The 14393-nt window shown below is 38.6% G+C and overlaps 1 protein-coding gene across 10 annotated transcripts in view; it reads left to right on the top strand.

Annotated features, from left to right (window-relative positions):
* The window catches only part of dennd1a (DENN/MADD domain containing 1A), a 532879-nt gene that overhangs the window by 131479 nt on the left and 387007 nt on the right, over positions 1-14393 (top strand). The window lies entirely within an intron of this gene.

A 14393-nucleotide genomic window follows, 5' to 3' on the forward strand; every position in this document is an offset into this window, starting at 1 on the left:
ATCCCCAATCAAATAATTTTGATCCTTTTGATGAAGTTCTGTAAGTGCCTACAGTTCTATGGCACCTATGTGAAGTGGCCATCTTTAAGGTGTGAGACAAGAGAAAGATTGAGAGGGGATATGAATCTAAGGCTATCCTCCAATGTACCCTGTTCAATAGGATTCGGTCCTAGCTTTGAGCAGAAAACTCTTGCAAATAGTTTAGAGGAACTAATTCAAAATAGAGTGGAATTGGATTTTGGACTTTTCTAGTGTGAGGCTCCTGTTATAACAAGTGGTGTGCTTTTCCATTTAACTTTTGGGCAATGGGACCATTTTAAGCAACGAGACAGTATTTGAGATAACCAAGGGGCTTAAAAGATGGAACTTGAATAAATTAATATCAGCAGGGAAAAATTATTGGAGAAACTTAAAGGACTAAAATCCAATAAATCCCCAGGACCTGATGGCTTCTGTCCGAGGGTTCTGAAAGAGAGGACTGCAAAGATGGTGGATATGCTGATTATGGTTTTCCAAATTCCCTAGATTCTAGATCGACTCCAGCAGATTTAAAGTTGGCAAATGTAACACCATTATTCAGGAAAGTAGTGAGAGAGAAAATAAGGTGCTACAGCCTGGTCAACCTAACAATCATCAGGAAACGACTGGAATCTATTATTAAAGATGCACTAAGAAAAGCAGATTATGATCAGATAAAGTCAGCATGGCTTTACAAAAGGGAAATCATGTTTGACAAATGTATTAGTTTTGTTGAAGTTAACCATTAGGGTAGATAAAAGAGAACCAGTAGATGTAATATGCATGGATTTTTGAAGGCATTCAATAAGCTGCCACTCAAAAGGTTAATTAAGATAAGGATTGTTTGAGTTGGGGTAATATATTAATGTGGATTGAGGATTGGCTAATGGCGGTGAAGCAGGGAGTAGCGATAAACGGTTTATAGGCTGTGACGAGTGGAGTGCTGCAAGGATCAGGGCTAGGACTTTGAGCTGTTTATGATCTACATTAATAATGTAAACAGAGACAGAGAGTAATGTATCCAAGTTTCCTGATGATACAAAGCTAGGTGCAACTGAAAGCTGTGAGGAAGATATGAAGTGGTTGCAAAATTGTAAACAAAGCAAAATGCTGCAGATCAAAAATAAAAGCAGAAAATGCTAGAAGTACTCAGCAGGTTAGGCATCAGTGGAGAGAAACAGAGTTACCATTTCAGGTCAATGACCCTTATTTACCTTCATTGCTTTCTGTTCCCTATCTTGCAAAGAGACACAGACAGGTTGAGTGAGTGGGAATTATGGTGGCAGATGGAGTATAATGTTGGGATCTGTGAAGTTATTGACTTTAGCAGTGAAAATAGAAAAGTAGAATTTTTTTTGAAATTTGAATTCAGTAGAAATTTGGAATTAAAAATCTAATGACCATAAAATCGTTGCTGATTGTCGTAAAACCCCAGCGTTCTCTAATGTCCTTTAGGGAAGGAAATCTGCTGTCCTTACTTGGTCCCACAGCAATGTGACTGACTCTTAAATGCCCACTGAAATGGAGGGCAGTTAGGAATGGGCAACAAATGCTGGCCCAGCCTGCAATGTCCTCATCCTGTAAATGATTTTTAAAAAAAGGCAATGAGGCTGGCGGGGCCCTGTGGTCCACACCTTCTATTTCTTATGTTCTTAACTGTATCTTTCGTTCTCGCAAAAGCTCTTATTTGGTGCCCAGTTTTTGGTTCTTACAATTGTATGTAACATATTCAGCTAAATTTTGCTACAGTCATATTGTCTGTCTGCCAAAGTCAACAACATATATATTAGTCAATATAAAGCAGTCAATATGTCACTCAGTCAATCTCGTATCCATGCTGCTACTTTCTCTTTTATTCTATGAGCTGGAACTTTGCTCACAAGTCTGTTATGCAGCACAGTCGGATATGGCCTACTTTCAAAGAAGTGCTAGTTCGGGCACAGTCAAGGTATATTCCATTGAAAGTGAAAGGTAGGGCCAACAAATTCAGAGTTCCATGGATGACAATAGAAATGAAGATAAAGAAGAAAAAGTGGGCCGATGACACATGTCCAGTAGAAAATACAGTTGAGAAGGAGCTTGAATATAGAAAATTCAGAGGTGAGGTGAAAAAGCAAATAAGAGAAATAAAGAAAGGAGTATGCCATGAGGTTTGCATCTAACACAACGGTGAGTCTCAAAGTCTTCTGTAGGCATATTAGTAGTAAAAGGGTGGTCAAAGGAGGGGTAGGGAAACTAAGGGCCAAAAAGGGATTTACAAATGGAGCATGGCTGAAGTAGTAAAAGAATACCCAGGAAGATGTTACCCAGGCTTAGAACATTAAAAGTGTTTGCAGTTGAAGAGAAGGAAATATTGGATAGGCTTTCTGTACTTAAAGCTGATGAGGCACCAGGATCGGATGAGATACATCAAGGATACAGAGGGAAACGAGAGTGGAATTTGCATAGGCACTGGGTATAATTTTTCAATCTTCCTTAGGCTCAGGGGTGGTGCTGGAGAATTGTAATGTTATATCTTGTACAAGAAAGGGTATGTAGATAAGTCTGGCAACTAAGGCCAGTCATTTTAACTTTGGTGGTGGGGAAACTTCAAGAAACAATAACTGGGGACAAAATAGACACATGTGGGTCAACTAAGGAAAGCTCGCATGGGTTTCTTGAGGGAAAATCGTGTTTAACTAACTGGTTAGAGTTTTTGAAGAGAAAACAGTGAGCACTGATGAGGGAAATGTTCTTGATGTGGTGTGCATGGACTTCCAAAAAGCATTTGATACTGTGCTGCATAACAGACTTGTGTGCAAAGTTCCAGCTCATAGAATAAAAGAGAAAGTAGCAGCATGGATACGAGATTGACTGAGTGACACAAAACAGCAAGTGGTGCTCAAGGATGTTTTTCGGGCTGGAGCAAGGTTTGCAGTGGAGCTCCCTAGCGTGGGGAGCTTTGCTTTTCCTAATACGAATCAGCTAGACCTTGGTCTACAAGGGCACAATTTCAAAATTTGCAGATTATACGATACTTGGAAGCAGCATAAACTGTGAGGAGTATGGTGTGGAACTTCAAAGGACACCAAAGGATAATTGGTGGAATGGACAGACAGAGGAAGCTCAATGCAGAGAAACATTGGGTGAATCATTTTGGTGGGAAAAACATAGAGGGACAATATAAAATAAATGCTGCAACTGTAAGGGGGTACAGGGGCAGAGGAACATGCTTGTATATGTGCATAAGTTATTCAAAGTGGCAGGACAGGTTTAGAGAGCAGTTAAAGAGTTCAGTATCCTCGGCTTTATAAATTGAGTAGAAGAGCGTGAGTGCTATGTTGGTCTTGTATAGGACGCTGGTTTTGCCTCAGCTGCAGTATTGCATCCAGTTCTGGGTGCCACTCTTTTGGAACAATGTGAAGTTATTGGAGGGAGTGCAGGAAAAATTCATGAGAATGGTTCCAGAGATGAGATACTTGTATAAAGATAGACTGGAGAAATTAGGACTCTCTTTCTTGGAGAAGGGAAGGCTGAGAGGAGGTTTGATCAAGGTGTTCAAAATCATGAGTGCTCTGGACAGAGTAGGTAGGGAGAAACTGTCCCCACTGATAAAAGGATCGAGAGCGAGAAGGCACAGATTTTAAGTAATTGGCAAAAGTGATGCAAGAAAAACCTTTTCAAGCAGCAGCCAATGAGGGTCAGTTGCAGCATTTGAAAGAGAAGGATTATGAGGAGAAGGCAAGAGAATGACACTAAATGAATTGTTCGTTGGAAGAGCCAATGCAGGCATGATGGTCTGAGTGGCCTCCTTTTGCTCTGGAACAGTTCTGTGATTCTTTTTTTCACCTTTAACAAACCTTTCGTAAGAATCCCAATAATTGTGAACTTTCAAAAGCAAATCTTCATTTTACAATTTGACAAATTAGAAACTAGCAGCTATTTGTAATTTCTTCCATGGAGCTTGGCACCAGCAATAAAATTTTCCCATCAGTACCATAGTATTACATTATCAAAAATAATGACTGCATGGGAGTAATTTCTCATCTGGGGGTTTAGACAGTTGTTTTAAACTCCTTGAGCTTTTTTTGACCTTATGATGTCATTTGAAGCTCTCGATGTGATTGCTGGCCTGTAAATCATCTTGGATGCATATAGGTCTTTATTAATAAGAAAATCTGGAAGATGCTGCCTATTTCTTTAAAGAAACGCCCCATTACTGTTTTCTTCGTATTTTTGGTGTCTACACAAAGGACTACTATTTAATATCTTTCTGAATTAATGACACAAATAATATGCACCCTCCATAATAAAGATGCATAGCACAATTGCCATTTAAGCCTTGTTCCTTTGAACAAATGTTTGGTGTAGTTTTGCACTTAATTGGAAAATGGTGGCCTTTTTGTCAGCAAGAAGAACCTATTTGCTGGTTTGTCTGGTAGAAGCAAACATTACACTGACTCAGTCTTGTAACTGCCAAAAGAAAAATGATCTTTTTTAAAGTATTGCTTGAAAAGAAGACTACCGAACCTGAATGTGTCTGCTTGTTTGTGGGTAAAATAAATTTTAGATGTACTATCGTCACTGCAGTGGATCAGAGGCTTTTGTTGGTGCTGTTACTACCAGTGAAATTTTATTCCTGAAGGTCTTTATACTACTGCGGGGGACTCTGTCACAAATTATTGTGGCTCGATCCTTTAGAAACAGAAAAAGCATGTTACTTCGGCATCTGTGACTGACTAATGATGGCCAGGCTTTTGGCTTCCCTTGAGCCACAAAGCTATTGCTGCCTTTAGAGAGGAAAAAGCATAAGAAGAAAGGGGAGGGATGAAAGGGAGTCACAAATCTGTGGCCTCGGAGATGTATGACTGCTAGGCTGGTTGTCTGCGTGGTATGATAATCCATTTTGATCTCTTCAGTCTTAATTGTCTGCTAAAGACAAATGGGCAGTAAAAGTTCATCAGTTTCATCTTTGCTTCTCATTTATGGGCAGAATAAATGAGCCATCACTACAGAAGAAACCTTTCTTTTTGACACGGAAGTAATGCAGACCTGATGTGTTATTAAAAGTCTTTCTCCCTCATTATTTCAGACTCTTAGTGCTGATAGATCTCAGTGTTTCATGAAAAATGTAATCTGAAATGTAAATAAGCTGTTTGATACAAAGGGATGATGTAACAAATGAGTTTTTCACATTGTAGGAGCCTTGCTTATAATTATTTACAGAGTGGAATCTATTCCCTCATTTGTGTGTGTATATTTATGGCAGTGACTTTATGATGTGTGATAGTTAAATACAAAACTTACAGCTGCTATCTTATTTGGGGAAATAGAATAGTTTGGCACAGTGTAATTATTTTAAAATTGATTTTGAAACAAAATTGCTCTCCTAAAAAAAAATGGAGAAAAGTTGATGGGTTATATGGCATCAGTTCTTTTTGAAACTTCACCTGCTGAATGGAATTTTCAATTGTGGAAGGTGCAAAGGAGAACAGAATGATGGTCTGAACAGGTGTTCGATCTTTTATTAAACTTTATCACAATCATTATGATAAAGTGTTATTAGTTATATATTATTTATTATCTATATTCCTATTTATAACAGTGACTTTTTTAAATAGCCCACGAGCATTATTAATTGTAATTTCTTATAATGTACCCCATCAATTGATTAACATTGTTTCCCCATAAAGGATGACATTTGCATTGCAGTAAGTGATCCATAGTTTTCAGCGGGCTGTCGAGAAAATAAAAGTCTCATTCCAAGCTTGCAAAAAGTCATTGAAACCAAATCACTCACCCAAAGGATGCAAAGTAAAAACATTGAAACGCTTTCCTTAAGTGTTTCAGCAGGTAAATTGGATCACATGGTCTATCATTCAGCCTCACAGATACAAATTCCAGGTTTAATTCTCTGGTATGTGCTGAGTTAGTTGATCCTGGCTGGAGTTTTATAATTGGATTTTAGTTCTGGGGCTCATTTTCTCTTCTGTCTCATTAGTTCAACAAGAGTGTACATTTATAAGTTGTTTTGAATGTGGCAAAAACATTTCCAGTTGCTTCACAGGTCAAGGTTGGACCCCTACATGAAGAGGAGGAGAATTTGGGAAGTGGTTGAAATTGTATTTAAGGAAGTACGTTTTAAAGAGGCTTATCCACATGGATACAGCAAAGAGAGGGAGTTTTGGGCAATAACTGAAAGTTCTGGCTTGTTCTAATTATTGCTTTTGATTCCAATAATTGTTATTGAGATGTAATGTGTGCGTGGATAGATGAGTATGGGGTTAGTCTCAGCTCTGATGCCTTTGTAGAGTAGCACACTGCTCCTGGTTAAAACTTGCATCTGAAAAAAACTCACTGACTTTGGGAGTATAGGTGAAGACAGTAATGTACTGTAAGACAGTACTGTAATGTATGGCATTGAGATAGAGGATCAGCCATGATCATGTTGAATGGTGGAGCATGCTCAAAGGGCCGAATGGCCTAATGCTGCTCCTATTTTCTGTATTTCTGAATTGTGGCTGAATTTTATGTGCACTTAATGTTTTCACTTCAAATTGGTTCTCAGTCAGAACCTGATAATAATTTGCTTGATTCAATTAATTGTTCCCTCTGCCTGAGAATATTACAGTAAACTAAATATATTTTGGATGTTAAAGAGAAAAATGACATGCATCAGCATGAGGCATGACAAGCAAATAGCCAGTAAAGTAACATTTTTACAGTGAACCCTAATAAATGCAGTTCCATTGAGGCTTGGGTGGCAAAGGGTGGGGGTGAATGAATAGGAGAAGAATCTATCCAGTCTTAACCCATTTATCATACATGAATGGAATAGCATTCGTGTTTATGATAAAATTGCTATCTGATTAATGAAATTCTGAATATAAATATTTGGTTGTATACACCATAAGAAGTAGCGGGCTGTGATTTCTAGTTCAGTGGAAAGTAGGTTGTAAAGCTTTCCTACTTTGTATGTTGTCTCAAGATTGCAGTTACACTTCTTCAGGTATGGGGAGGTGGGAATTGAAGTGACAGGGAATGCACAAAATTCAGGTTCAACTGTGACTATGGAAGGTTTAAACATGACAGTTCTTTTTGCAGACACTAGTAAGAGTGATTATTAGCCAGTTCTGGAATGGAACTTGCTGTTTTCATCAAGCTATCCAGTTGCCAATTTTCAAGTAGTTAATGGTTGAATTAGTTGAATTGGAGCAGTTAAATGAAATACCATATGCCCGTAGCATATTCAGAATCAAATCTGGTCTTTTTAGGAGAATGGTTACAGGCAAGAATATTGTTTGCTCACACAAGGAATTCTCCTCTAAATTGCACATTCGATTGTTTCCTGAATCACTGGAAATAAACTTCAATGGGGACATGCAACGCCAGAATTAACAACTTGCATTTTTCACGTTTTGGATAAAAGTCTTTTTTGATTTTTTTTAATATGAGGAATGACTTGAGTTCAATAACACAATTCGATTGTTAGAAAAAAAAACGATGATCTATTAAATAAAACACAAAGGTGATGGAACTAAAAATGAAATAAGCACAATCAAAAAACAAGAAGTATTTGTAAAATTGGCAAAACTTATAATAACATGAAAGGAATAACTTGGTTCCCGTGAGTAAATTGCTGGAATAATTTACTCGGGCTAAATTTTTGAGCAGTCAAATTTATTTTTGTGCTAAATGCCAAATAAGTGTAAGCTGGCTGATATATATTGTAGTTGATTCTTGTCAGCCAGTAAACCCAATCCTTAGGCTGCTGGCACATTCAGGGAAACACAACTCTCCCTGAGGCAAGCTACTTTTGCATGCTTTCAGCCCAACCACTGTGACACTGAAAATGTTGTAATACAGAAGTTACTGAAACAGGAATTGTTTTGCTATTGTAGTTTTATCCATGAATCACGCATTAAATATCTAAAATGCCATTTACATGAAAAAGAAACATCTTAACAGTGTTCACTTTGTAATATCCTTTTGATTTTCTTTCCCCATTTCACTTTGACACACCTATCTTATTAATTATTTGAAGTTTCAAATACCTTTCTTTTCCTCACCATCCCCAACATGACAGAGCCGGGATGAACAAACTTAACACATTAATACAGAGACATTTTCAGTCACCTTTTCTGTTGTGAGCCTACTTTTCTGTTCTAGTACTAGTTTTATCTTGACATTCTCCTAGCCCTTTCCTCTCATTAATTTCCAAGCATAAATTATTAATAATAGAGAGAAATCAAAGGAGACCGAGATGGTGTGCTTTTCTACTTCAACAGCAAAAACATGACTTGTTAGGTGAGTGAGCACTTTTCAAATTTCTGCTGAACATTTTAGAATAGTTTTAGTAACAGGTTTTTTACAGCAACAATGATAACTTGCATTTACTCAATGGTCTTAATGTACTTAGATTATTTCAAAAATGGGGTGGGGAAAGGATAAGGTGTGGAGACCAAATAGTAGTCAGAATCGGGGAGGTGATTGAAGTCATGATTCAAGAGATGGGTATTGAGGAGACTATTGAAAGCGGAGGGAGATGTAGTAAGGCAGAAAATTCCAGCATTCCGGGCTAGAATTGCTGTTTTCTCAGCTACCAATCATGAAGTGGAAGGATGAGAAGTGGGGGAATGGGGGTAATGCACAATTGACTTCAATTGGAAGAGTGGATGCTATAATCTGAGAATTAGGACTTGAGAAATTTGCGGAGGTAACATAGGTGAAGCCATGAGAGGATTTAGAAATATTAATGTATCAGTACAGGATATGATGTTGGTTGCAGAATATTATATGAGTTGGATTTTGTGTAGGATGGAGTGCAGGAGCAGTTGAGAAAGAAGAAAGACTAGCCAAAATTGAAGGAGTCTAAAACTTACTGTCCGTAAAAGTGTATTGAAAGTTTTGGCAACACTGGAGATGAGGCAGAGGTAGGTGAGCAGTGTTATCAGTAACCATCCTGAAAGATTCAATTCAAAGTAATATTGATGTGAATGGGAGAGCACTTTGGGTTTGGTAATATTGACAAATTTCAGTGCAGTGAAAAAAAAAATTAATGTCACTAACAACATTTACAAACATGCAGGTTTTTCCCTTTTGTACCAGCCTGTTGATCGCCAAGTAACAACTTCTGTGTAATGTGTCTGACAACACGCAGTTCACTTGCTGCACTTGTTTCAGCACAAACCACAATTCATCTAGGAACTCAGGTCAATGGGGGGCCACTGTCAGAAATGCTGTCCTTTTTAAAATATTGGACCTCCCAAATAAAAAGCAGGAAGGCCACTAAGGCTGGCAGGATGGCTGTGCCACAACAGCTTGAGTGAATGTTTGGTCAGAGCTTGGGATTTAGACTGTAAACAATTGCTGGAACTGACATCTGAGCTGGACTTTGATCCACAATGTGAGACTTCAGGCAGCAACCAATTTGTGGGTTGATTTTACTTCACCACACTTGTGTTCTCACTCACCACCTGCATAATTGGATTTGAAAGGTTTGCAGCCTACAAGCTATGGATCTGTACCTGATGTGAATTGTCGTGAGTTATTTAATGTTGTATTGAGCTCGCAATGTTGTTGCTGTTGACATCAGATCATCATCAGCAGTTCTGTAAGTTAATCCATATCCTTCTGTCCAAACCACATTGGTTCTGCCTGAGTTATCACCTATTCTGAGCTCTATCCTTAACCAAGTTTTTTTAATGAATAAATTTGCGTTTTGGGGGAGGTGCGTACCTTGAAAAGCCATCTTTCTTTTAAACCAGCAGGACTTGTTGCAGGTGTTTTGCTTATTGAGCTCTACAGTACCAACATAACAAATAATCATACCTTTGAAACATTAATTAATAACTGCATAGCTACTTCTGTGAATTCAGTTTCCACAGAAGGTCAGACTTCTCCCTGCCATTTCCCTTGATGGTGGTATTAGCACTTTACGTGAGCAATTAGCTCCATGTTTAGAAATGCAAAAATTGAAGAATGTTAAACTTGGTCATAATGGTTTTCAGCTGTTTGCTTGGATTTCCTTTAGTAAGGCTTGGCATTAGTATGGTGTTAATGTTGAGTTAATGTATCACTTCTCAGCAGCTGGGTGACCTGCACCCAGACCTCTATCTATGATGTTTGAAACTGTTTGCTAAAAGATTAGTCATGCCTTCCAATTCTCTCTTCCCTGGAAAGACTTTGTCCAAGATCTTCCGAGATGGATTTGACTACAATTAGGAAATAACTGCATATCAGTTTGAGCATCATAACAATAGGAAATGAGCAAAAAATACATATTTTCTTGCACCTTTCATGATCTCAGAATGTGCAGTCAATGAGGGACTTTATTTATCATAGAATTATAGAATTGTTCGAGCACAGGAGGCCATTCCACCCATTGCTTCTGTCAGTTTTCGAAGAGCAGCGCAGCTAATCCATTCCTCTGTCCTCTCCCTGTAGCCCTACAATTTGTTTTTCTCTTCAGGTGCTTATCCAATTCTCTTTTGAAAGCCACGATTGAATTTTCCCCGATCACATTCAGACAGGATCAGGAATTCACTAATCACTCGCTGCATAAACATTTGTCGCCTGTTGGTTCTTTTGATAATCACCTGTGCCCTCTGTTTCTCTGCCCTTCCACCAATGGGAGCAGTTTGTTTTCTTTATTCATTTAGGGGATCTGAGCATTGCTGGTAGGGCCAGCATTGATTGCCCATCCCTACATGCTCTTGAACTGAATTGCTTGCTAGATCATTTCCAAGGGCAGCTAAGCATCAACCACGTGTCACATGTAGACCAGACCAGGTAAGGATGGCAGATTTATTTCCTTAAAAGACATTAGTGAACCAGTTGGGATTTTAAGACAATCAACAGTGGTTTCATGGTCATCATTAGACTTTTAAATCCAGATTCTTTATTGAGTTCAAATTTCACCATGGGTTGAGGTGGGATTTGAACCCGAGTTCCCAAAGCAGTACCCTGGGTCACTAGTCCAGTGACAGTACCATTACATCACTACATCCCTCTAAGTTTCTTCCTATCTATTTTGTCTTGATCCCTCATGATTTTGAACATCTCCATAAAATCTTCCTCTGAGTTCTCTTCTCTAAAGAGAACAACGCCAACTTCTCCAACCTAACCAGAGAACGGAAGTTCTTCATCCCTGGAACCATTCTTGTGAATCATTTCTGCACCCTCTCCAAAGCCTTCACATCCAACCTGAAGTACAGTACCCAGAATTGGACACAATGCATAAGCTGTGACAGAACTATTATTTTATAAAAGTTCATCTAAACTTCCTTGCTTTCATACTGTAGGCTTCTATTTGTAAAGCCCAGGATATTGTATAACTATTTAGCCAATTTCTCAATCTGCCCTACCACCTTCAATGATTTCCGCACATATACTCCCAGATCTCTTTGTTCTGGCATCTCCTTTTAGAATTGTACCTTTACTTTATTTTGCCTCTCCTTGTTTTCTTATCAAAATGTATCACTTCACACTTTCCTGCATTAAATTCCATCTGCTACTTTTCTGCCTATTTCAGAAGCGCAAAATCATATGTCTGCCAATTTGTCTATATCCTTCTGAAGTTCTACATTACACTCCCCACAGTTCACATTGCTTTCAAATTTCATATCATCTGTAAATTTTGAAATTGTACTCTGTACACCAAGGTTTAGGTCATTAATATATATATTGTTAAAAGCAAGGGGCCCTGTACTGACTCCTGGGGAACTCTACTACAAATCTTCCTTTAGACTGAAAAAACATCCAATAACTACTATCCGCTGTTTCCTGTCACCCAGCTAATATTGTACTGATATTGCTACTTTCCCTTTTATTCCACGAGCTATAACTTTGTTCACCTGCCGGAGGAGGTGGTGGAAACAGATTCTATAACAAGGTTCAAGAGGCATCTGGATAGATACATGAATAAGCAGAGAATAGAGGGATATGGACCACATAGAGACAAGAAAATATTAGATGAGAGACGCATCTGGGTCGGCACAGACTTGGTGGGCCGAAGGGCCTATTCCTATGCTGTACTATTGTTTGTTCTTTGTTCTAGTCTGTAGTGCGGTACTATATCCAATGCATTTTGCAAGTCCATCTACACCACATGAAGAGCATTACCCTCATCAACCCTGTCTATTAACCCTTCGTAAAAACCCTTGAAAATTATTTAAACATGGTTTTCCCTTAAATTCATGCTGCCTTTCTTTAACCCACATTTGCCCATGTGGCTATTAATTTTGTCCCCATTTATTGTTTCTGTAAGTTTCCCCACCAAAGTTAAACTTACTGGCCTGTAGTTGCTGTGCTCATCTATACACTGTTATTTGTATGAGGGAGAATAGCTAAAGTCAACGTAGGTTTCTTCGTGATCGAGACTGGGAAATTAATGGGAACACAGAAACAAAATCAATTTTTTTTGCCTCGGTTATCACAGTGGAGGACACTAGAACCATCCTAATAGTAACAGGTAATGTAGAGGCTATTGAAAAGGAGAAACTTAAAACAATTGCCATTATTTTGGAAAACATACTGAGCAAACTCTTGGGATTAAAGAAAGGCAAATCCACAGTGCCTGATGGCTTACATCCTATGGTCTTAAAGGAAGTGGCAGAGAAATAGTGGAGACATTGGTTACAATATTCTAAAATTTCCTGGATTCTGGAGGGGACTGCACATAAACAAATCATCAAATGACCCTGTCAATCACTACTCAGAAATCCCAAGGGAACTTAAGTAAACAAAAGTCCATTAACTCAACATAACCACTTGCTAGGTGAAAATGAGTAATTATCCTGCTCTCCCAGCATCTGACTGTCTATAGAATAAAGCTGAATTTTTAAACGTTCCCCTTCAACATAAAATAACTATATATACTCTCAATTGCACTACTTTCATCACATCCATGAATATTGATATGCCCAGCAACCAAATTTTGGAAGTGGAATGATTCAGAAACAGTTTGTGAAAATCATGGACAAGACATGACAAGATTCATGATGGTACTACCTTGCATGGTCAATTGAACAAAATTAAAACCTATGCTAATTTTCAAGCGAAAAGCCATACCGAAAATCAAGTTCCCTGCAGGAGCCTTTGTGCACCTCTGTGACCAATTGGATGGATGAGGATAGAGTGAAGTTATGGATTGTTAATGTGTGGAATAGATATCCTGGTGGCCTGTGTAAAGAATGCAGCTTATTAACGTGGGCAATATTCAGATCCTATATAACCAATGAGAGCAAGAGGCACCAGCGAAGTATTCCCCCCCCCCCCCCTCCCCCCGCAGTTATACTGAGGGACGAAGTTAAAGTCCATTATAAAGGATGCATTGGCAGAGCATTTAGAAATAGATAATAGAATCAAGCATAGTCAGCATGGCTTCATCAAGGGGAAATTATGCCTGACAAATTTATTAGAATTCTTTGAGGTGGTGGCACACAGGATGAATAAAGGGGGACTAGTAAATGTAATATATTTGGATTTCCAAAAAGTGTTCAATACGGTACCACAAAAAATGTTGCTTAATAAGATAGAAAAACCATGGAGTTGGGGTTGTGTATTAGCATGGATAGAGGATTGGCTAACTAGTAAAAGACAGAGAATTGGGATAAGATAGGCATTTTCAGGGTAGCAACCTGTGACTAGTGAAATGCCACAGGGAGCAGTGCTGGGGCCACAATTATTTGCAATATATGTTAATGACTCTGATGAGGGAAGTGAATGTACTATTTCCAAGTTTGCGGATGAGACAAAAGTAGGTGGGAAGACAATTGCTGAGGATGACAAGAGTCTACAAAGGGATATGGACAGATGAAGTGAGTGGGCAAAAACATGTGAGATGGAATATAATGTAGGAAAATGTGAAATTATACACTTTGGTAGGAAGAGTAAAGAAGCTGAATATTATTTAAATTGAGAAAGATTGCAGCATAGGGCTTTGGAGGTTCTCATGCATAAATCACAAAAAACTAGTATGTAAGTTTGACAGGTAATAGGGAAGGCAAATGGAATGTTGGCCTTTATTTCAAATGGAGTGGCATATAAAAATAGGGAAGCCTTGCTAAAACTATGCAAGGCACTAGTTACACCACACTTGTGAACAGTTTTGGTCCCCTTATCTGAGGAACGATATACTGGTGTTGGAGGCAGTCCAGAGAAGGTTCACTAGGTTGATCCTGGGTATAGATGGATTTTCTTTTGAGAGGTTGAGTAAGTTGGGCCTGTACTCATTGGAGTTTAGAAGGATGAGAGACAACCTTATCGAGACATATAGGATTCTCAGGAACTTGTAAGGGTAGTTGCTGAGAGGTTGTTTCCCCTTGTGGGAGACTCTAGGACCAGAGGGCATAATCTCAGTTACGCGTTACCCATTTAAGACAGTGATGAGATGG

Source organism: Mustelus asterias, chromosome 13 (assembly GCF_964213995.1).
Source record: "Mustelus asterias chromosome 13, sMusAst1.hap1.1, whole genome shotgun sequence".
NCBI lineage: Eukaryota > Metazoa > Chordata > Chondrichthyes > Carcharhiniformes > Triakidae > Mustelus > Mustelus asterias.